Raw genomic sequence first — 23,368 nt, 5'->3', positions numbered from 1 at the left:
TATTAATTCTTCTCTAATTTCCTGTTGACCCTTTCATGTTTTATCAGGATAGTTCTTAACTTCCACGTGTTTGAAATACTTCCAATATTCTTGTTGTGATTTAATTCTAATTTCAAAGCATTATCATATGAAAATACGCAGGGGACAATCCCAATCTTTTGGTATCAGTTAAAACCTGATTTGTGACACAGTATTTGGTCCATTCTGGAGATCTATGTGCACTTGAGAAGAATGTGTATTCAGTTGTGTTTGGATGTAAAGTTCTGTAAATATCTGTGAAATTCATCTGGTCCAGTGTGTCATTTAAAGGTCTTGTTTCTTTGAAGATGTTGTGCTTAGAAGACCTATCAATTGTAGAAAGCACTTCATTGAGTCCCAAAGTACAAGTGTTTATTATCTAAGTATGTCTTAATTTTGGTTATCAATTGATTGATATACTTGGCAGTTCTCAGATTCGGGGCATATATATTGATGATTGGTAAGTTCTCTTCTTGGATGAATCCTTTAAGTGTGATATAGTGTCCCTCTTAATCTCTCAGTACAGTCTTCGGGATAAACTTTAGTTTATCTGATCTAAGGATGGCTACCCTGCTTTATTTTGAGGACCATTTGAATGCTACATGTTTCTCCAAACTTTTATTTTCATACTGTAGGTGTCCTTCTGTCTAAAATGAGTCTCTTGGAGACAGGAAATAGATGGGTCTTGGTTTTTTATACAATCTGAAACTCTCTGCCTTTTGAGGGGTCATTTAGCCCATTCATGTTCAGAGTTACTATTGAAAGATATGAGTTTATTGTCATCATGATACCTCTTCAGTCCCTGTTTTGTTCATTGTTCTATTGGTCTTCTTCTTTCTCTTACAGAGTCCCCCTTAAAATTCCTTGCAGAGCTTGTTTGGTGGTCACATATTTTTTCAGTTTCTGCCTATCTTGGAAGATCTTTATCTCTCCTTCTATTCTGAAGGAGAGCTTTGTTGGATGTTCTTCTCATTTAAGTCCCTGATATATCATGCCAGAACTTTCTGGCTGGTCTGGTATCTGGGAAAGTCTGCTATTACTCTAATATTTCTCCCCATAGAATTTAGAGATTTCTTGTCTCTTGCTGCTTTAAGAATCTTCTCTTTATCTTTGGAATTTGCAAGCTTCACTATTAAAAGTCAAGGTGTTTAGGGGTTTTGATTTTAGGGGGGATCCCTCTCTTTCCGGGATCTGAATTCCTGTTTTCCATCCCTAATTATGACAGTTTTCAGCTATTATTTGTTCAAATACATATTCTGGACCTCTGGACCTTTCAGCGCCCTTGGGACCACCAATTAAATGTAGATTTTCCTTTCAGAAGCTGTCATTTAATTCCCTTAATCTATGCTCATGATCTTTTAATTGTTTGTCTCCTTTTTCTTGTTTCCCTCTTTGCCATCAATTTATCCTTATGTAACTCACTTGTTCTTCTACCTCGTTAACCCTCACCATTGGAACCTCTAGTTTGGATTGCATCTCATTTAATTGATTTTTAATTTCTGCATGATTAGATCTATATTCTGCAGTCATGAAGTCTCTTGAGTCCTTTATGCTTTTTTTCTAGAGCCACCAGTAGCTTTATAATTGTGCGTCTAAATTGAATTTCTGACATTGAATTATAATCCCAATTTTGTAACTCTGTGGGTGAGAGGATTGTTTCTGATTCTCTCCTTTTTTATAGATTTTATTTATTTATTCATAGAGACACAGAGAGAGAGAGAGTGGGGCAGCGACACAGGCAGAGGGAGAAGCAGGCTCTATGGAGAGAGCCCAATGTCGGACTCTATCCAGGGTCTCCAGGATCATGCCTGGGCTGCAGGTGGCGCTAAACCGCTGTGCCACCAGGACTTCCCTGATTCTTTCTTTTGAGGCGATGTTTTACTTCTAGTCATTTTGCTCAGTGCATTTGACAAAAACAAATTGTATTGGGAAAAGGAGAAAAAGAGAGAAGAGAAAGAAGAAAAGAAAAAGAAAAAAGAAGGAAAAATAATAAGATAAGAAGGGAGAGGGGATCCCTGGGTGGCGCAGCGGTTTAGCGCCTGCCTTTGGCCCAGGGCGTGATCCTGGAGACCCGGGATATAGTCCCACATCGGGCTCCCGGTGCATGGAGCCTGCTTCTCCCTCTGCCTATGTCTCTGCCTCTCTCTCTCTCTCTCTCTCTCACTGTGTGCCTATCATAAATAAAAAAAATAATAAAAAGGGAGAAAAAAGAGGGGGGAAGCAAACAGAAAACTATAAAACAGAAAAACAAGGATGATATTCTCTGATTCTGTATACTGCAAATCCCTCGACTCCTCTTGGAACTTTCCCGTGCTGCTTGGTCAATAACCTGCTTTAGTATTCTGTGGAGGGTCCTTCTGTGCTGATTCTCAGGTGTGAGCACTTGAGGGAACTGCTTAGCCCCTGCTTGGTGCATGGCTCATGAAAGTTGTTTAACCTGTTTATCCTGTAAGGCCTCTGTGAAGCCCACTGGGGTTTTTTATTGTGTGAGGTCCCAGGAGGAACAACAACAGTGGCAGCAGCCTGCTCTCCAGCCCTGGATTAAGCTCTTATAGTAAGTACTGGAACTCTCAGTCTGCAGGGTCCTGGATGCTCTGGGGGCAGGGGCCACTGATCTGCACAGCTCAGAGCCACTGGGAGGCAGGAGTGTCCTTGTTGTCCTGTGCCCTCCTGGCTTCTGCCTGTCCTGAGGGAGGCGCGGGATATTGGGCTGTGTCCCTGGCTCTCAGTGTTCCTGGGCCTGTGCTACTAAAATCGCGTTCCCAGCCACCAGCTCCCTCCCCGTGGCTCCTCTGCTGGAGACACCTCTGACCTCCTCCTGGGTCCAGACAGGCACATGCTGCACCCCTGAGGGAGCTCAGCTGCGGGGTGTGGCCTGGTCACCTGGGGCGCCCCTGCTTTGTTATTTTCCTTGAGAGCCTGAGGTCATCCCCACCCCTCTTTGGATCCTGCTCAAGCTCCCTGTCAGCACATTACCATCCAGGAAGATTGGTGAAGCTCCTGCTTCTCCAAGAGGGGGCTTTCCTGTCCTGGGGGCACTCGCCATCTGACCTTAGCTCAGCTCCTCCTGGAGCCCCTCCTTCTTGGATGCCTTTTGTTTCTATCTTTTTTTCCATCCTCCTATGTGGATAGAAGCGTGAACTCTTCTCACTTTAGCATTCCAGCTCTTCTCTCTTTAAATCTCAAGCCGAATTTGTAGATTTTGAGAATGATTTGAAATTTTTCTCGGTTATTTGTTGGGGACAGGTGACTTGGGGACCCTACACTTCTGCCATCTTCCCCACCCTCCTAATTATTATTTTAAACTGAAGTATAGTCAACATACAATGTTGTAGTGGTTCTGGGTATACAGCATAGTGATTCAACACTTCCATACATTAGACAATGTTCCCTGTGTGTTTTGTCTTGGGACATTACTGCTCAAGATGCCTAAAGAGCCAAGGTCTGTGGTCACATGACCTCATGAGGAGGAGGCTCTTAGGCTAATTTTTACAGTGTTTGCACAGAGTGCAGTTGATTGGAGATGAAGGACACCCCTCAGGTGAGCCTCCTCCTCAGAATCAGATTCTGAGACTGTAGGACGTCAATGCCAGGAGGAGGGATGGCCCAGACTTTGCAATTTGATTCACTTCCACCAGCCATGGTGCAAATTCTGTAGTCACATCATGAAAGCCAGAATTCAAGTGGAAGAATAGAATGCTAACAAAGGGCCCTAGAACTGGAAGAAGAGAAGGTAATTATGTGTCACATGCATATCATTCAATTAACAGATGTTGGGACACCTGGGGGTTCAGGGTTTGATCATCTGCCTTCAGCCCAAGGTGTGATCCTGGGGTCCTGGGATTGAATCCCACATCATTTTCCCTGCCCAGAGCCTGCTTCTCTCTCTTTGTCTGTGTCTCTGCCTCTCCCTGTGTGTCTCTGCTTCTCTCTGTGCGTCTCTCATGAATAAGTAAATAAAATATTTAATAAAAAAATAAGAGATGTTACTGGGTGCCTAGAACAAGGAATCCCCAAACAATGGAGTCCCAATCACAGGCAACTCATAATGTCATTTTTCAAAGGATGTCATAAACACCTTGGGATCAAAATTATATGATTGGCCTGAGGCAGGTGCCTGACTGGGTCCTTCCCATTGGGGTAAGTTCTCCTGTCCTCAGGTTTTTGCTTCGAAGAACAAAAGTCCAAGGATCTGGGTCCTGAGTTATAAGAATCACCATGAGATGCTTTCAGGTTGGCTCATTGGTAGTCAAAACCTCTGACTGAGGTGCACCCACAGCCCTGCAGGGAGAACCAAAGAAGATATACAAACAGCCAACAGCATATGAAAAGAAGCCTAACACCTCTAGTCATTAGTGGAAATGGTGAATCAAAACCACAATGAAATATAAACTCATAACCATCAGGATGGGCACATTGTGTGCATATACCACATTGTTTTCTCCATTCATCGGTTGAGACACCTGTAGTTTCCTCCCACGTTGTGGATAATTGTGAATAATAATGTTCCAAGGAACATGTGTGTGCAGACACTACTTCTCTGAGATCCTAGTTTCAGTTCTTTGAGATGTATTCCTAGAAGCAGGATTGCAGTATCCTATGGTAACTCTAGTTTCAAATTATTGAGCAATATCTATCCTGTATTCCACAGCTGCTGCACCATTTCACATCCTCATCCAGAATGCTCTTTCCCCAGATAAATCAGGGGTTTTCCACATTTTCAGTCAATTTCAGGGATTTCAGGGATTTCTCCACATTTTCAGTCAATATGTACTGTCCGGTTCTAAGGAGTAGATCCCTTTGTCCTTAGAGGTCTTGGGTACCACTATGCCTATTCATCTCACTTATGCAAGCAATCACCTTCAGGGGCTGAACAAAGGCACCCACTTTGACATCCTAGCCTCAGGGAGGCCTATTATTATGGTGGACAATTATGTGGCCCACATTCATCTTTTCAGAAGCTTTATGGGGTTTCAAATTGATTTCCCCACACCACAAAAGAGTATTTTTATTTTTTTTTATTTTTTTTTAATTTTTTTTTAAAGAGTATTTTTAAAATATTTTATTTATTTCTGAGAGACACACAGACACACAGAGAGACAGAGACATAGGTAGAGGGAGAAGCAAGCTCTATGCAGGAAACAATGTTGAACTTGATCCCAGGACTAGGGGGTCACATCCTGCACAGAAGTCAGACACTCAACTGCTGACCCACGCAAGTGTCCCTACACAAGAGTATTTTTTAAGGTTTTATTTATTCATTCATGAGAGTCGGGAGACAGCGACAGAGAGAGGGACAGAGAGAGAGAGGCAGAGTCTCAGGCAGAGGGAGAAGCAGGGTCTACGCAGAGAAACCAACATGGGACTTGATCCCAGGTCTCTAGAATCACACCCTGAGCCAAAGGTGGCACTAAACTGCTGAGCCACCCAGGCTGCCCCAGAGAAATTTTTTAGCTACATTTATCTATAGGTTGTTTGACCATGTGGTATGGTCCTTACTGGACTGAGGAATCTTTGATTACCAAAATGTTACCCTTTTTGGGAGAACTGTGTTCTTCCTTTACTACCATATATACTGCTCTTTACCTTGCCCATTGCACAGATGTATCTTATGTACATCAACTAGTCCTACCATTCACATAGCAAATAGCGAAACTTGAGATGACATCCTACCATATGACAACTCCCTCAGAGCTAAGTGTGTTGCTTTGCTTCAGTATGGGAAAGATACAAGGTCTAGAACATTAGGCTCTACAATAGAGGTAGGTCCATTGGGTTGGTTGTTCTACTACCAGTCCTTGAGGAAGAGACTTGATCTGCTTGCATTCTTCCAGAAATACCACCACTCTTAGCAATATGTCGTTTGATAGGGTAATTTTGTCACATATATCTTTCTAGAATGACTTTTCAATGCCACTCAAGGCCTAATTGTTCCTTGATGCTTCTCTATATCCTGAGGTCCTTTATGCCAATAACATGTATGCCTAAGAGGTCACATCCAGCCCTGGAATCAGGAAGTATTCTAATCCAAAAATTCAGCTGTCATCTTAGGGAGCTGCACTGAATTGTCTCAGAAACTCCAGTCTGAGTGTGTTTTAGTTGCCAACACACCCATAGCTTTTGAATTGGACCTGAGGTTTTCCCCCGATCTCTTGGGATACAAAACTATTTAATATTTATTACACAGGTGGGTTCAGACAATCTCAAGTGCTCCTGATAATGATGGGTAATTCAGCTGGACACTAGATGGTCTTGCCATCATACAGCCATGAGCTGGTGGGAACAAGTGCTTCACTTATAAATCATGTATATTTACACTATAAGGTACAGGTGATAGCATCAGTGCATATCCATCCTTTTTACTTTCCTCTTTGAAGTTTTACTGGGACCTTGGTTGCTGTAACATAACATGGACATGAGGCCAAGCTTTATTTTTGTCTTCTTATTAATATTATCTTTTCCAACTTATTACACTATCATTGGTGAAATGATTACTTATGTCAAGTTGTTTTAAAATGGAACAGGAGGCCAGTTAGGAGACCGGCCTCATATACATCCTTACTGGTAGGAGAACCATGATTGTCTGAACTGGGCCAAACTGCAAATATTCCAGGGACTCAGCCCAAACACCTGGAACTTGCTAACTTGCTATAGTAAGACAGTTTGGTTAGTGATAGACTTTGAAACCAGGTATGTGCAGCCAAGATTAGTTCTCTGCTACCAACACCAATCTTTGTATCTGAATTCTTAGTAAATAAAGTATGTGAGAATTCCTTTTTTTCCTTTGTCTGTAAAACCCTTTTACTTTGGGGCCCCTGGCTGGTTCAGTCAGTTAAGGGTCTGCCTGACCCTTCGCTCAGGTCATGATCCCCAGGTCCTGGAATCTTGAGCCCTATTTGAGGCTCCTTCCTCAGTAGGCAGTCTGCTTCTCCCTCTCACTCTGCCTCTCCCCCTCTTTATGCTTTAATTTTGCTCTCAAATAATTACATGCAATCTTTTCTTTTTTAATCTTTTACTTTTGTTCCCTGGGGATGAGGGATATAAGTGATATGATTTGAAGTTTTGGGTCAAGGAGCAAATGACTAATAAATAATTCCTGAGAATTTTTTGAGTGTGCAAAAGATGATTTTATTATACAACAGTGACAAGATCCTTGAGGAAGAAAGAGCTGCACCTGCAAGTGTGACAGGTGGCTGATATCATATTTTAAGTGTTGTTGAGGACACGGTGGTAGACATTATGTAGGTTTCTAAGGAATTTATTCATGTTGAAAGCAGGGTCTTATAGGAACTTGAAGATTTGGCTATTGTCAAGATAAGGACACTTCAACTGTTGAAATATAATGAAATTATATATTTTTTTAATTTAATTTTATTTTATTTTATTTATGATAAGCACAGAGTGAGAGAGAGAGGGAGAGAGAGGCAGAGACACAGGCAGAGGGAGAAGCAGGCTCCATGCACTGGGAGCCTGATGTGGGATTCGATCCCGGGTCTCCAGGATCGCGCCCTGGGCCAAAGGCAGGCGCCAAACTGCTGCGCCACCCAGGGATCCCCTGAAATTATATTTTAATGAAATATAACATAATGAAATATAAACATACAGCCAAAACAATGGCATGTCACATCTAAGTTCCAATTGCTACTATGCTTAGGTTTAGGTTTAGGGTTAGAGTTAGGATTGTGATTTATTGTTAGCTTTACAGTTAGGGTTAGAGTTAGCATTTAGGGTGAGTGTTAGGGTTAGGGCTTAGGGTTCAGACTTAGGGTTAGGGTTCGGTTTCCATTTCAGGTTCAGGATCGGGTAAGGGTAGGATTGGGTTAGGGTTTGTGTTCCCATAACAGTTAGAGTTTGAGTTAGGGTTGTGTTAGGGTTAGAGTTAGGTTTAGTGGTATTATTTTCATTTGGTTGGCCATTGTTCATTGTACAGGCAATCACAAGGAGTCCACAAGACATCTTCAGAGCCTCCTGTTGCTTTGAGAAAAGGTAGCGTTCAGAGAAGCCCACTGTGCCTTGCTCCTGGCAGCTATTGAGTCCATGGGAGGGGCCCTCCCATGAAGAGAGAGCCCTTGATCTGAAGTGTGTTCTCTGAGGTAGTTCCAAGGCAGTTTGTACTCAGTATGGCACCTGGATCTTGTTTTGGTTCCCACTTTTTTGCATTCTTATGGAATCAGACTATTCCTTTAGGTACCCTTATGCTGTCTTTCTTGGTTACCATTTTGTGCTTTGCTGTGCTGTGTGAAACTGTTGTGTGTCATAAGTAGAAGTATCTGAGCATAGAAGCAGGAATAGTGCCCTGTGAGTCTTCACTGATCCATCTTCACAGAGCAGTGAGTGTGAAGATCTCACAGGACTGGAGTCCACCCTGAAGAAGAACTTTGCTGAGGATCAGAAATCCCATCAGTTGAGTTTCTCTGACTGTCTCAGTTTTGTATCCTGAGAGTATTCACTCAGAGGTTGTGACTTCTGGTGAGGACAGATCATAGGCTGTTTTTTTCCATGGTGTCCATTTGTCATTTTGGGGTACTCATGGCATGAGATATACAAATGTGATATTTCCATCAAATGTCACCCGCTGTATTGGGATAGTATAAGCCTGAACCTTCTTCTCTACCTGAAATCATGTCTGTTTTTCCTATGTCTGGTTCTCACGATTTTAATTCTTGATCCACACCACCTCAACAATGATGTTTTGGGTCTTCAAGGCCACCTTTGGATCAATGGAACTGAACAAATTCATTCTCTAGAGAAATATCTTAGAAAAGAAGGAAGATGAATGGGCAGCACCTTTGATTGATACTTTGAGGCCTCACAAAGGAATTCAGCATCAAATTTTTTTCATTAACCATTTGGCGAAAGCTAAAGAACAGTTTGACAATGCTAGGCAAGAATAAACTAGAAGCACCTCTTTAGTAAATGCTCCCACACGCCTTCCTCTAGCTCTTTGTCTCCACTTCTATTCATATTGTTCTCTTTCTCCTTCCCTTCCTTCCCACTCCTTCCCTTCTCCAGATATCATATTTTCTATGACAATTCACCAGAAGCACCGAAGTGCCACTTGCCTCTAAAAATCAACCCCCCAAAAAAATTTTTAAAAAATTTAAAAAATAAATAAAAAAATAAAAAAATAAAAATAAAAATCAACCCCTCCCATAGCCAGGTGTGAGGAAACAGTATACAGTTGAAAAGAACCTGAGCTTAATGAAGAGATGCATTTGAAATTTTTTCTAACACTCCCAAAAAGGCAAGGCATATTCCTATGTAATTTAGAATTCTTTTAGTTACAGGTATGACCCGGTGCTACCTGCTTATACAAATTCATGATTTGGACATTCAGATGATCCATTTTGAATAGCAAAGCTCATTGGACTGATCTAGAAAGTTACCTACAAGATCCCCTTTTCTACAGTAAATTAATGATCAACAACATATACAGATAATGGGGGTAGTGCCAGGCCTTTGATTTTTCCTTGGGTCATAATCTCAGGCTCCTGAGATCAAACCATTCCTCAGTCTCCATGCTCAGCAAGGATACTGGGACATTCCCTTCATCCACATCTACCCATATCCCCATCAAGACATACACTCTTTCCCTCTTTCAAGAGGAAAATAATAAAACAAGAATGAAATAAAAAATAATGGACCTTTCAAGCCATCCAAAAGACCTCAATGAATGCTATGTATATTCATCAAAATGAAAGAGGTGAGTCTGAGAAAACAAAATGTTTCATGATTCAAAGTAATGACTTTCAAAAAAAGAAAAATGTAGAATGTGAAATGTATCCATGTATTTGCTTGCAATCTTCACAAGAAGTAATATAGAGTTCAAAAGAAAGTAAAATTTTGCTGGAACACAGTTCATTATTTAACGTATAACCTATTTAAAGAGCGGAAAATATTTTTAGCTATTCATTTAAGTAGGAAACACTTTCAATCCTGTGAGTTCCCTTGGTGCAAGTACAGAGTAGCAAGGATGTTAATCCAGTCCATTCCCTTTGGCAATACTGGATCTTTCACTGTAAATTATGGGCTGGAATACCCATAAATCTAGGAATTTCAGCACCCAGACTAGAAGGGTGCTAGTCTACTACTCTACTACCTTCAGAGATGGTCACATCTTAAAACACTTAGGGTATTACCCAAATTTTTCACCACCAAGGTAAGCCAATGTTCCTCAAATATTCCTAGCATGTTCCTCAAATATTCCTGTCCTGCTCATCAACTGGAGATGTTTCTAAAGGAAAAGATAAATGTGTAAACCTACCCTGACACATCTCTAAAAGGGTCTTTATGAGGTCTATGTAAAAAGAGCAGTGAAAATTTAGGAGGTTCAAACATAACTAACAAAAAAAAATTCAGAATTGGACATAATAAGAAAGCTACTCAAACAGACATTTTTTCCAGGAAAGCATATATTTTTTTCCTTTAACATCCAAGTTGAGTATGTTGTAAAGTAGCATTTATTATTATTTTTTTTGTTGGAGTTCAATTTGCCAACATACAGCATAATACCCAGTGGTCTTCCTGCCAAGTGCTCCCCTCAGTGCCCATCATCCAGTCACCCCAATCCCTCGTCCAACTACTTCCCCCTACCTCTTGTTCACTTCCCAGAGATAGGTATCTCTCATGTTTTGTCAGGAGGGAGAGAAAATCTTAAGCAAGCTCCAGGCACAGCAAGTGTCTGTCACATGGGTTCATCTCAAGAATCTTAGGTCATGATCTGTGGCAAAAATCAAGAGTCACCGACATTAACCAACTGAGACATAGAGGCTCCACAAGGCTTAATCACTTTTTATTACAGAATAACAATTCCTTGTATGGATTGATTTGAAGATTCGTTTTCATTCACTTAAAGAGTGACAGCTTCGTAGTTTCTAGTTTGGATGACGCTAAATAAAGCTGAATTTATTTGCAAAGGAAACTTGAATTTCTTGTAAAGAGACAGGTTTCATGGAATAACCATCTGAATTAGTTTGGATTAAGCCCTTAAAAATTATTTTCAAAAGAATGATGTTTGGTGGAGCAGAGGTCCTCATGTCAGGTAGTCCCCTAAACTTAGCTATCTAACTATCAAGCCATTCTGAACACCAGTGAATTCAAGCTGAAATCTAAGCAAGAATGGGTGACTCTACAAATAGAAAAGTGAAAAATTAAGCAGGGTGGATATGGAAAAGCAAAATGGAAGGGATTTATCAGAGGATAATGGGAGGGGTGGGAGGTAGCATGTGTGAGCCAGTTGCTTGAAAGTGAAAGAGCCCTGAAGTTCAAAATCTGGATCTTTAGATGTGCTCTTCCAGAGACTTCCCTGTCCTGCCATAGGTGAAAGGGCGCAGAATCAGAGGAAGTGAGTGGGGTCTCAATATTCCTGGAGTCCAGAAAGTACCCGAGCACTTGAGCCAGCAGAGTCCCCATGTATTGGTTCAGGGAAATGGGCTAGATTATTGAGCCTGGGAGAATGTTCAGCTTGAGGCGCCATCAGGCTTGGCCAGGAGACCATGGTCCATGTTGGGTCCATACAAGGGACTTGAACACATCCTCCTTTTTCCTCTGGAAGGCAGATTATGTGAACATAACGTTCACATGTGGGGTTGAAGGTTCTCCATGTAGGGTCCAGCGTCGCAGAAAAAAATCTTACCTTTCATCCAGGAAAAGAGGGTGAGAGCAAGAGAAGCAAAGATGCTTCCTGAGGAAACCTAAACATTGTACATTTCAGTGTCTCCCCATGTCTGCTAGGGGAGTCTTGGAGGAGGCAGGCACGACTGAAATCTATAGATTTGTCAATCACCACTTCATTCATCTCCCGGGCTGGAGATCGAAGCGTTGTCTTTTTTCCTCTCACCCCAAGAAGGGGTATGAAAGGTTTCAGGGAACAAAATGCTCACAGAGCAGCTTATAGTGAGCCTGACTCCATGACAAGGTCGGTGGAACAGCACACAGGCACAGACATCTGAGAATCTGTACAGCAGGCATTTCCTAGAGGATCACCTGGAAAAAGAGGTGACCAGCACATTTCCTGGCCAAACAGAACTGGAACTTCCAGCACTGGGGGAGCATAGCAAAGCAACTCAAGGTTTCCCTTTTAGGATTTTTTTTTTCAAGATAAAATTTTCTTCTTTTTGTTTATTCTTATCTAAACTAGTTTCTTGTTTTATCACCTCTTCTTTTTAAAATCTATATCTTTTTACTATATTTTAAAGCCATGTTGACATGAATTTATTCCTATTATGTTTTTTTACTAATAAATTTACTATTTATTGGTGTTCAATTTACCAACATACAGAATAACACCCAGTGCTCATCCCGTCACATGCCCCCCTCAGAACCCGTCACCCATTCACCCCGCTCCCGGCCTTTTCCCCTTCCACCACCCCTAGTTCATTTCCTAGAGTTAGGAGTGTTTATGTTTGTCTCCCTTTCTTATATTTCCCACATATTTCTTTTCCCTTCCCTTATATTCCCTTTCACTATTATTTATATTCCCCAAATGAATGAGAGCATATAATGTTTGTCCTTCTCCGATTGATGCACTTCACTCAGCATAATACCCTCCAGTTCCATCCACGTTGAAGCAAATGCTGGGTATTTGTCATTTCTAATGGCTGAGTAATATTCCATTGTATACACAGACCACATCTTCTGTATTCATTCATCTTTCCTTGGACACTGAGGCTCTTTCCACAGTTTGGCAATTGTGGACATTGCTGCTATAAACATCAGGGTGCAGGTGTACCAGCGTTTCATTGCATCTGTATCTTTGGGGTAAATCCCCAACAGTGCAATTACTGGGTCATAGGGAAGGCCTATTTTTAACTCTTTGAGGAACCTCCACACAGTTTTCCAGAATGGCTGGACCATTTCACATCCCCACCAACAGTGTAAGAGGGTTCCCTTTTCTCCGCATCCTCTCCAACATTTGTGGTTTCCTGAGATGTTAATTTTCCCCATTCTCACTGGTGTGAGTTGCTATCTCATTGTGGTTTTGATTTGTATTTCCCTGATGGCAAGTGATGCAGAGCATTTTCTCATGTGCCTAGTGGTCATGTCTATGTCTTCCTCTGTGAGATTTCTCTTCTTGTCTTTTTCCCATTTCATGATTGGGTTGTTTGTTTCTTTGGTGTTGAGTTTAATAAGTTCCTTATAGATCTTGGAAACTAGACCTTTATCTGATACATCATTTGTAAATATCTTCTCCCATTCTGTAGGTTGTCTTTTAGTTTTGTTGATGGTATCCTTTGCTGTGCAAAAGCTTCTTATCTTGATGAAGTCCCAATAGTTCATTTTTGCTTTTGTTTCTTTTGCCTTTGTGGATGTATCTTGCAAGAAGTTACTGAGGCTGAGTTTAAAAAAGGTGTTACCTGTGTTATCCTCTAGGATTTTGATGGAATCTTGTCTCACATTTAGATCTTTCATCCATTTTGAGTTTATCTTTGTGTATGGTGAAAGAGAGTGGTCTAGTTTCATTCTTCTGCATGTGGCTGTCTAATTTTCCCAGAACCATTTGCTGAAGAGACTGTCTTTTTTCCTGTGGATATTGTTTCCTCCTTTATCAAATATTAGTTGACCATAAAGTTCAGGGTCCACTTCTGGGTTCTCTATTCTGTTCCATTGATCTCTGTGTCTGTTTTTGTGCCAGTACCACACTGTCTTGATGACCACAGCACAGGTTGTAGTACAACCTGAAATCTGGCATGTGATGCCCCCAGATATGGTTTTCTTTTTTAAAATTCCCCAAGGGGGACCCTGAGTGGCATAGCGGTTTGGTGCCTGCCTTTGGCCAGGGCGCGATCCTGGAGACCCGGGATCAAATCCCACGTTGGGCCCCTGGTGCATGGAGCCTGCTTCTCCCTTTGCCTCTGTCTCTGCCTCTCTCTCTCTCTGTGTTACTATCATAAATAAATATAAAATAAATAAAATAAAATAAAATAAAAATATAAAATAAATAAAATAAAATAAAATAAAATAAGAATAAAATAAAATGAAATGAAATAAAATAAAATAAAATAAAATAATAAAATAAAACAAAATAAAATAAATAAAAAAATAAAATAAAATAAAATAATAAAATAAAATAAAATAAAATAAAATAAATAATAAAATAAAATAAAATAAAATAATAAAATAAAATAAAATAATAAAATAAAATAAAATAAAATAAAATAAAATAAAATAAAATAAAATAAAATAAAATAAAATAAATAAATTCCCCTGGCTATTCGGGGTCTTTTCTGATGCTACACAAATCTTAAAATAATTTGTTCTAACTCTCTGAAGAAAGTCCATGGTCTTTTGATAGATATTGCATTAAACATGTAAATTGCCCTAGGTAACATTGACGTTTCCACAATATTAATTCTGCCAATCCATGAGCATGGGGTATTTTTCCATCTCTTTGTGTCTTCGTCAATTTCTTTCAGAAGTATTCTATAGTTTTTATGGTATAGATCCTATACCTCTTTGGTTCAGTTTATTCCTAGGTATCTTATGCTTTTGGGTGCAATTGTAAATGGGATTGACTCCTTAATTACTCTTTCTTCAGTCTGATTGTTAGTTTCTATAAATGCCATTGATTTCTGGGCATTGATTTTGTATCCTGCAACACTAGCAAATTGCTGTATGAGTTCTAGCAATCTTGGGGTGGAGGCTTTTAGGTTTTCTGTGTAAAGTATCATGTCATCAGTGAAGAGGGAGAGTTTGACTTCTTCTTTGCCAATTTGAATTCCTTTAATGTCTTTTTGTTGTCTGATTGCTGAGGTGAGGATTTCCAGTACTATGTTGAATAGCAGTGCTGAGAATGGACATCCCTGTCTTGTTCCTGATCCTAGGGGAAAGGATCCCAGTGCTTCCCCATTGAGAATGATATTTGCTGTAGGATTTACATAGATGGGTTTTAAGATGATAAGGAATGATCCCTCTATCCCTACAATCTGAAGAGTTTGGATCAGGAATGGATGCTGTATTTTGTCAAATGTTTTTCTCTGTATCTAATGAGAGGATCATATGATTCTTGTTTTTTCTCATCATGTCTCTTGCTGATATGATGAATCACTTTGATTGTTTTATGAATGTTGAACCAGCCTTGTGTCCCCAGGATAAATCCTATTTGGTCATGGTGAATGATCTTCTTAATGTACTCTTGGATCCTATTGGCTATTATCTTGTTGAGAATATTTGCATCCATGTTCATCAGGGATTTTGGTCTGTAATTCTCCTTTTTGATGGGCTCTTTGTCTGGTTTTGGAAATAAGGTGATGCTGGCCTCATAGAACGAATCTGGAAGTACTCCATCTCTTTTTATCATTCCAAACAGCTTTAGTAGGATAGGTATTGTTTCTTCTTTAAACGTTTGATAGAATCCCCTGGGAAGCCATCTGGCCCTGGACTTTTGTGTTTTGTGAGGTTTTTGATGACTGCTTCAATTTCCCCTCTGGCTATTGGCCTGTTCAGATTTTCTATTTCTTCCTGTTCCAGTTTTGGTAGTTTGTGGCTTTCCAGCAATTCATCCATTTCTTTTAGATTGCCTAATTTATTGGTGAATAGCTGTTCATAATATGTTTTTAAAATCCTTTGTATTTCCTTGGTGTTGGTAGTGATCTTTCCTTTCTCATTCATGATTTTATTATTTTGAGTCTTCTCTCTCCTCTTTTTAATAAGGCTGGCAAATGATTTATCTCTCTTATTAATTGTTTCAAAGAACCAACTCCTGGTTTTGTTGATCTGTTCCACAGTTCTTCTGGTCTCGATTTCATTGAGTTCTGCTCGAATTTTTCATAACTCTCTTCTTCTGCTGGGTGTAGGATCTATTTGATGTTTTTTCTCTAGCTCCTTTATATGTAAGGTTAGTTTTTGTGTTTGAGTTCTTTCCAGTTTTTGAATGGTTTCTGGTATTGCGATGTATTTCCCCCTTCGGACTGCTTTTGCTGCATACCAAAGATTTTGAACAGTTGTATCTTCATTTTCATTAGTTTCCATGAATCTTTTTAATTCTTCCTTAATTTCCTGGTTGTCCCTACCATCTTTTTTCAGGATGGTCCTTAGCCTCCATGTGTTTGAGGTCCTTCTAAATGTCTTGTTGTGATTTATTTCTAATTTCAAGGCATTGTGGTCTGAGATTATATAGGGCATGATCCCAATCTTTTGGTATTGGTTTAAAACTGATTTGTGACCCACTATGTGGTCTATTCTGGAGAAAGTCCCATGCGCACTTGAGAAGAATTTGTATTCAGTTGAGTTTGCATGTAAAGTTCTGTCGTTATCTGTGAAATCTATCTGGTCCAGTGTTTTATTTAAAGCTCTTGTTTCTTTGGAGATGTTGTGTTTACAAGACCTATTGAGTGTAGAAAGCGCTAGATTGAAGTCACCAAGTATAAGTGTATTATTATCTAAGTATTTCTTCACTTTGGTTATTATTTGGTTTATATATTTGGCAGCTCCCACATTCGGTGCATATATATTGAGGATTGTTAAGTCCTCTTGTTGGATAGATCCTTTAAGTATGATATAGTGTCCCTCTTCATCTCTCACTACAGCAACAATGGAGCTCTCAGTCTGCAGGGGCCTGGAGGCTCTGGGGATGGGGCCGCTGATCTGCTTGGCTCAAGGCAGGAGTGTCCTTGCTGTCCTGGGCCCTCCTGGCCTCTGCCTGTCCCAGCGGGAGGCCAGATCCTGGGCTGTGTCCCGGTGCCCAGTGCTCCTGGGCCTGTGCTGTTGCATTTGTGCTCCCAAGCAGTTCCCTCTGCGGAACTGCCACCCAATTCCCTCCGAGCTGCTTCCGCAACCCCACAACCCCCTCTGCAAGGAGCCTCTTCCTGTGCTAGAGCTGCCTCCAAACTGCTCCCGGGACAGCCAACCCCCCTGCACAGAGCCACCGCCTGAGCTCCTCGGAGCTGCTCCAGGGTCAATGCGTGCACATGCTTCAGCCCTTTAGGGAGCTCAGCACACTCTCCCTGATGTGCAGTTGATGTGTTAGTGTCTCAGGGAGCCTAAGGGCATCCCCGCCCCTCCTGGGGTCCTGCTATAATTCCCTGCAAACAACTTTCCACCCGGGAAGATTGGTGAAGCTCCTGCTTCTCCGGGATGGAGCTTTCCTGTCCTGGGGGCACTCACCCCAGCCTTAGTCTAGCTACTCCCAGGGCCCCTCTGCCTTGGATTCCTTTTGTTTCTTTAATTCTTTTTTCCCCATCTTCCTACCTTGATAGAAGCGCGAACTCTTCTTACTGTAGCATTCCAACTGGTCTCTCTTTAAATCTCAGGCTGAATTTGTAGATTTTCAGGATGATTTGAAGGTTATCTATGTAATTTGGTGGGGACAAGTGATTTGGGGACCCTACTCTTTTGCCATCTTGCCCCTCCTCTATCTTGTTCCTATAATTTCATCTGTTGTTATTAGTGCAGAATATGCACACATATCTCTCTGAAGTTCAGCTTTCAATCTTTGAGATTTGTTTCTGAAAGTCATTATGCTGCTGCATATCACAGGTTTTAAAAACATTTTTGAGGGATTTCCATATTATTGGTCATAACGACTGCATCATTTTACATTCTCTCTTGGGTCTTTTAAGTATACAGTAATTACATGTCCTATTTAAAGCCAAAGTGAATCAGATCCTCTGATCCTTCTAGGCAAACAATGACGAATGGGATCAAATTTTTGAACTCTGTAAAGGTTATCAGTCACTCCTTATGGTCTTCTGAAAGTAAGATATTAACATTTCATTCTATTTCATTACATTTTGAAGGGTCTAAGTTCAACAGCTTCCAAAAATAATACATAGCAGGGGTTGTAAATCTGTGTGTCTCCTCAATTGAGTCAGAACATTCGTCTGCTGAGAAAACAAGGGACATCATATAAATGGCTTATTTGAAGTTACCATGGAAATTCAATTATGGATTTAAATATAACTCTACTAGGGATACCTGATTGACTCAGTCATGTAAGTGTCCAACTCTTGATTTTGCCCTAAATCATATTCTCATGCTCATGAGACGTAGCTTTGGGAGTAGCTCTGTGCTGTGTATGGCATCTGTAAAGGATCCTTAGTCTTTTCCTCTCCTCTCCAGTGCTCACACTATCTCTATCACTGTGTTGTGCAAAAATAAAAATAGAATCATTATTCTAGTTTGCTCATTGTCCAATTCTTAAAAGTACTAAGCCACATTCTTTTTCTTTTACATGACAATAAATCCAATATTCTGGTGAGATGTTATTCTATAACCAGAGTAGTCAATAGGCATTTTCAAAACACGTTCAGTTATCTTTATTTAGGATTTATTAATTAATTAATTTACTGGAGAGAAAGACAAAAGGATGGAAATAGAGAATATGAGTTGGGACACATTTAGAAGGAGAATTTGTCTACCCATAAGGGAGGAACACAACATTCATGAGATCATGTACTGTCCCCAGGGAGGGGAATTAAGAGATTGTTTCCACTAGCACCCTACAACTCAAATGTGATCATCATTAATGGCACTTATTTTGAATCCAATATTTGGACATTCGTCTAGTGTAAAACATTGGCAAATGTAAGTCTCATTGTTTTTAATCAATAGATGGTATTATATAAAATAAAAGTTATCTTTACTACTATGAATGACTTTAGAAAGCCAGATGGAACATAGTGTTTGAGATAATGCTCCAAAGTAAGTGAAAGGATACCTGGATGAAGTTGTTTGTCCTGAAGAATGTGTCTCTGCAGTCAACTCAAGATGGTGACTACAACATTTCTCAACCAAGCAAGAGAAAAACTTGTTGAGGGAAAATACCCCATCACACACTTTATAATCAGATTCGGTGTCGCCAATGGTAAACATCCTATCAAATAGGGTAATACTTGTCAAGAGACAACTCAACACTTTTCCCTCCAGGAAGATATGTATTTCATCTCATATGGAAAGTGTCTGATTTTCATCGGAATTTCTGTGAAAAGCAACCAAGAATGCGACATTTGATCCTTGGTCAAAGATACTCAAGCTCACTTTGACAATATTTATTTGATCTTCTATGAAATTCTAGATGAACACTCTCATTCAGAAGGGATCATAGAGTGCTTCTAGCAGGACACATGGTACCCAACAGCATGTTCATCGTGCACAAGAATAATTCTGGTAGGGGTGCCTGAGTCAGTCAGTTAAGAGTCTTCCTTTGATTCAGGTCAGGCAGTCTGGGATCTGAACTCAACCTAGCGTGGGTCTCCTTTATCAGTAACATTTTTGTCTTTATCTGTCCAACTACCCATATCTCTCACACAAATGAAGGAGAATTTTACTAAACTAAAATAATAATTCTCAGATAGTGGTTCACTATGGATAGAAGGCTACTGAACAAGATGGCTTTGGTTATGAAGCTTGCAATGAACTGCCACTGTTGGGCCACTAATGATGTTAGGGCTGTAAAATATGCTATTTTGGGATTTTTTATTTTTTGAGAATGATGAGAGAGGCCGTCGTGCAGTGTCAGTGGGACATAGGTCCTGGAGAAATCTCTTATTCTTTCTCTCTCCTTCTCTGTTTCTCTGATTTCAGTGTCTATATCTGTGTCCCAGTCTCTCAATTACATGTCTCTGTGTCACACATGCACCATCAAACACAACTCTATTGCACTGCACAGTGTTAAACAAGTCATTCAGCTCTAAGCTTCATGCACTCACAATCACACCAAATAGTGAATATAGTAGCTTCCAAGAATTGTAGAATCATAGACATATTTACTGACCTGGGAAAGCTGCCTATCTCATACATTCCCAAGTTCCGGGAATATGGAACATGGTGGCTGTCCTGAGAACAGCAATTGTTGCCCCACCTGCCTTATTATTTAGAGGTTTTGTCAAGAGACTGATTCCAGAATACAAACTACTTTAACTGCTTCCTGAGATGACGTGCACTTATACAAAAGGGGATACCATGAGGAACAGGTCACGTGTGTACTTTATCATTGGTTCTCCTGGTGAGTCTTCAACAGCACATGAGCAATAGTAGTAAGGCAAAAGACCTAAAAGGAAGCACAGTTTGTACCCTTGAAAAAGAATGAGCTATTCCTTGGGGATTGACCTCTCCAGTTTACTTAAGGAGCAACCTGAAATTCTTAACTGAAGATGGAAAAAATATACATGAGAAACAGGTTCCCGTCTACATGGTTTATAACCTCCCCTTCCATCACCCCATGAAAATGGTCCTTCTTACTAAAAAAAAATACACTGTTCTTTGTCATATATGAATTCACTCCAAAGAGCAAAAAATCCCCATTTCTAGTTCAGGAGAACAGGCAAGCCTTCCATGGAAGAAACTGGAGATTCCTTCTTTGACTTCTTGTGGAAAAATTCCTTCACCACACACTTAGCGATATTTAGAAGGACATAGAATAACTGTCAATGCATTGGCTGTGGTGTTTAAGAATTACTGAGAAATCACTATTTATATGAATACAGGGCAAGTCTGTATTGTAGTCAATGATTAATAAGCATCATAAGGGTCTATGGGGCCATTCTTCTTGGTGGATGAGGAAAAGCCTTCAGCTCAGGCCAAGGTCCCAGTGTCCTGGGATCCATACCGTATTTGGGGCCTTGCTCAGCTTTAAGTGAGATTCTCCCTTTCCCTCTGCCCTTCTCTTTTCTTATGCTCTCTCAGATAAATAATTAAAATCTTCAAAAAAGTCAGTGGCAACATCAAATAGCCTGACATAGTCAATGCATGAATAGAACTGATATGCACATTGATTCCAATAATGAGCTCCCATGGTTCATGTAGCTTGTTGTGAAACGCAACTAAAAGCTCCTACCTTCTGGACATCTGAAAAAACCATTTCTGTCTCTGTAGATCCACATACTCTCTTGACTTTTGTAAGTTTTTTCACCTGATTTTACCCATAATCTTTGTACGTTTGATTCAGTGCTATCAATTATTCTATTTTTTCTAACTACTTTATTAGTCTCTTGCATTTATTCATTAATCAGACTTTTAAAAAGATTTTTTCATTTTTTTATGAGAGAGAGAGAAAGAGAGAGAGAGAGAGAAGAAGAGACACAGACAGAAGGATAAGCAGGCTCCATGCTGGGAGCCCTATGCAGGACTCGATCCTGGGACTCCAGAATTGCACCTTGGATCAAAGGCAGGCACTAAACCATTGAGCCACCCAGGGGTCCCCCTAATCAGTTTTTTAAAAATAGATTTTATGTATTTATTCACGAGAGACACACAGGGAGAGGTTGAGATGTAGGCAGGGTGAAGCAGGCAAACTGTGGGAAGCCTGATGTGGGACTTGATCACAGGCCCATGAGACCATGACCTGAGTGAGCTAAAAGCAGATGATCAACCCCTGAGACACCCAAGTGTACCGCTATTCAGATAGATGAAAATATTCCATCCTGGAGAGATTTAAATACTGGAAGTATACTATTTACCAATAGAAATAGTAGTGAAATAGAGTGGGAAGGACAGGCTCCCCGTTATCCACTAAAGAAGTTACAGAGATAAAAAATACAGCATTGGAATATGATCAATGGTATTGTAGAGACACATATATCTACACCCGTGGTGAGCACAATATTAACCTATATAAGTACTGAATCTCTATTTGATACACCTGAAACTGATGTATCCTTGTGTGCCATCTCAACTTAAATTAAAAAACAGTAATAATGTGGGAATCAGGCTGGTTCCTTTGGTTGGGTGTCTACTTTGGGCTAATATCATGATCCCAGGGTCCTTAGATACATAATATTTTGCATTTGTCAAAACACACGAATTCATAACACAAAGCAGCCTTAATATGTGTGGGCAACTTCATTGATAATAATGTCTCCACACTGGTTTGTTCTTTGTGATAAACTTTCCACACTAGAGGAGGCATGTATGATCATAGGGATTGTGTACCAAGGGATAGGGTGATATGGAAATTTATAAATTATATGCTGCATTATGACATCACTTTAACCCTAATCTCAGTATCAACGTCTGTTTTTGAAACATAATCAGAGATATTCTGTTGTTAATATTCTACACAGACTAGTGTACAAATATTAGCTTCAAAACACCTGCCTTTTAATCTGATTTTGAGTGGTAAAAGCAGTTTTCCCCTTTAGGCTATAAACTAATCACTGGTATCAAGTTTCACATATGAAACATAAATAACATGGCTTTGAATTTTTTGTCTTCATTATGTTATTTTCAGCCCAGAAGAAAAATGAATGATTTCTTCTTCTTCTTCTTCTTCTTCTCCTTCTTCTTCTTCTTCTTCTTCTTCTTCTTCTTCTTCTTCTTCTTCTTCTTCTTCTTCTTCTTCTTCTTTTTCTTCTTCTTCTTTTTCTTCTTCTTCTTTTTCTTCTTCTTCTTCTTCTTCTTCTTCTTCTTCTTCTTCTTCTTCTTCTTCTTTTTCCTTCTCCTTTTCCTCCTTCTCCTTCTCCTCCTCCTCCTTCTCCTCCTTCTCCTTCTTCTTCTTCCTTTTCTTCTTCTTCCTCTTTTTCTTCTTACTTATTCTTATTCTTACTTATTCCTATTCTTTTAAAGAGAGCAAAAGAGAAAGTGTAAGGAGGAGAGAAGTAGAGGAAAAAGGAAATAGAATATTAAGGAGGCTTCACCCGCAGCATATAGCCCAAACTAAGATAATCTGATGACCTGAGGTCATGACCTGAGATTAATCCAGATGGCAGACATATACCTGAATAAACTAACTTGATGCCCCTGGAATACCTTTTCTTGAATCAACTTAAGGAATGAATAACCTAGTTACTCTCAATTGTCTCATTTACGGGTTGAATTTTGCTTTTTTCCCCAAGCATGAAATATCATGGTCCAGGTTTGTATCCACAGAGACCCAATCATTTGTTGCCTTAGCATTTTGGTTGTAAACATGGGAAACTCATTACCGTAGAAAGAGCTCTGGTCATCTTCCTGTCAGAAGACCAAATGCAAATTTTAAAACTTGACACGCACTATCCAGGTTGAAAATTCACCGGATTAGGCACAGAAATATGATGAAGAAACAAAGTAGACAGTGGACATGAAAACAGATCAGGAGATATTGTACTATCACAAGAGGAATAGGAAAACAAAAGATGAACAGTAATTGATAGCAACTTGAACATGCATACATAGGGTACCTTAAAAGTTCTAAGTTCCACAGCTTGGAGTTCTTACAGGAAGAAACAGTTGGTGTAAAAGAAGGTATGGGGCAAAATTGCTGAAAATTTAACAACTATGTTTCAGCAAATGGGGATTCAGTCTCTGGGACAAGGCCATTTAAACACAATCCAATGCACCTTATCCACATCTCTATGTGTGTGGGAAAACTCTAAATTTATTCCTTATGTTTAGTAACAGTAGTAATACATTTAAACCTTGTTCCTGATCTTCCACA

This window comes from Canis lupus, chromosome Y (genome assembly GCF_048164855.1).
Source record: "Canis lupus baileyi chromosome Y, mCanLup2.hap1, whole genome shotgun sequence".
Lineage (NCBI taxonomy): Eukaryota > Metazoa > Chordata > Mammalia > Carnivora > Canidae > Canis > Canis lupus.
The sequence above is the reverse complement of the archived record's forward strand: the minus strand, read 5'-3'. Positions refer to the sequence as shown.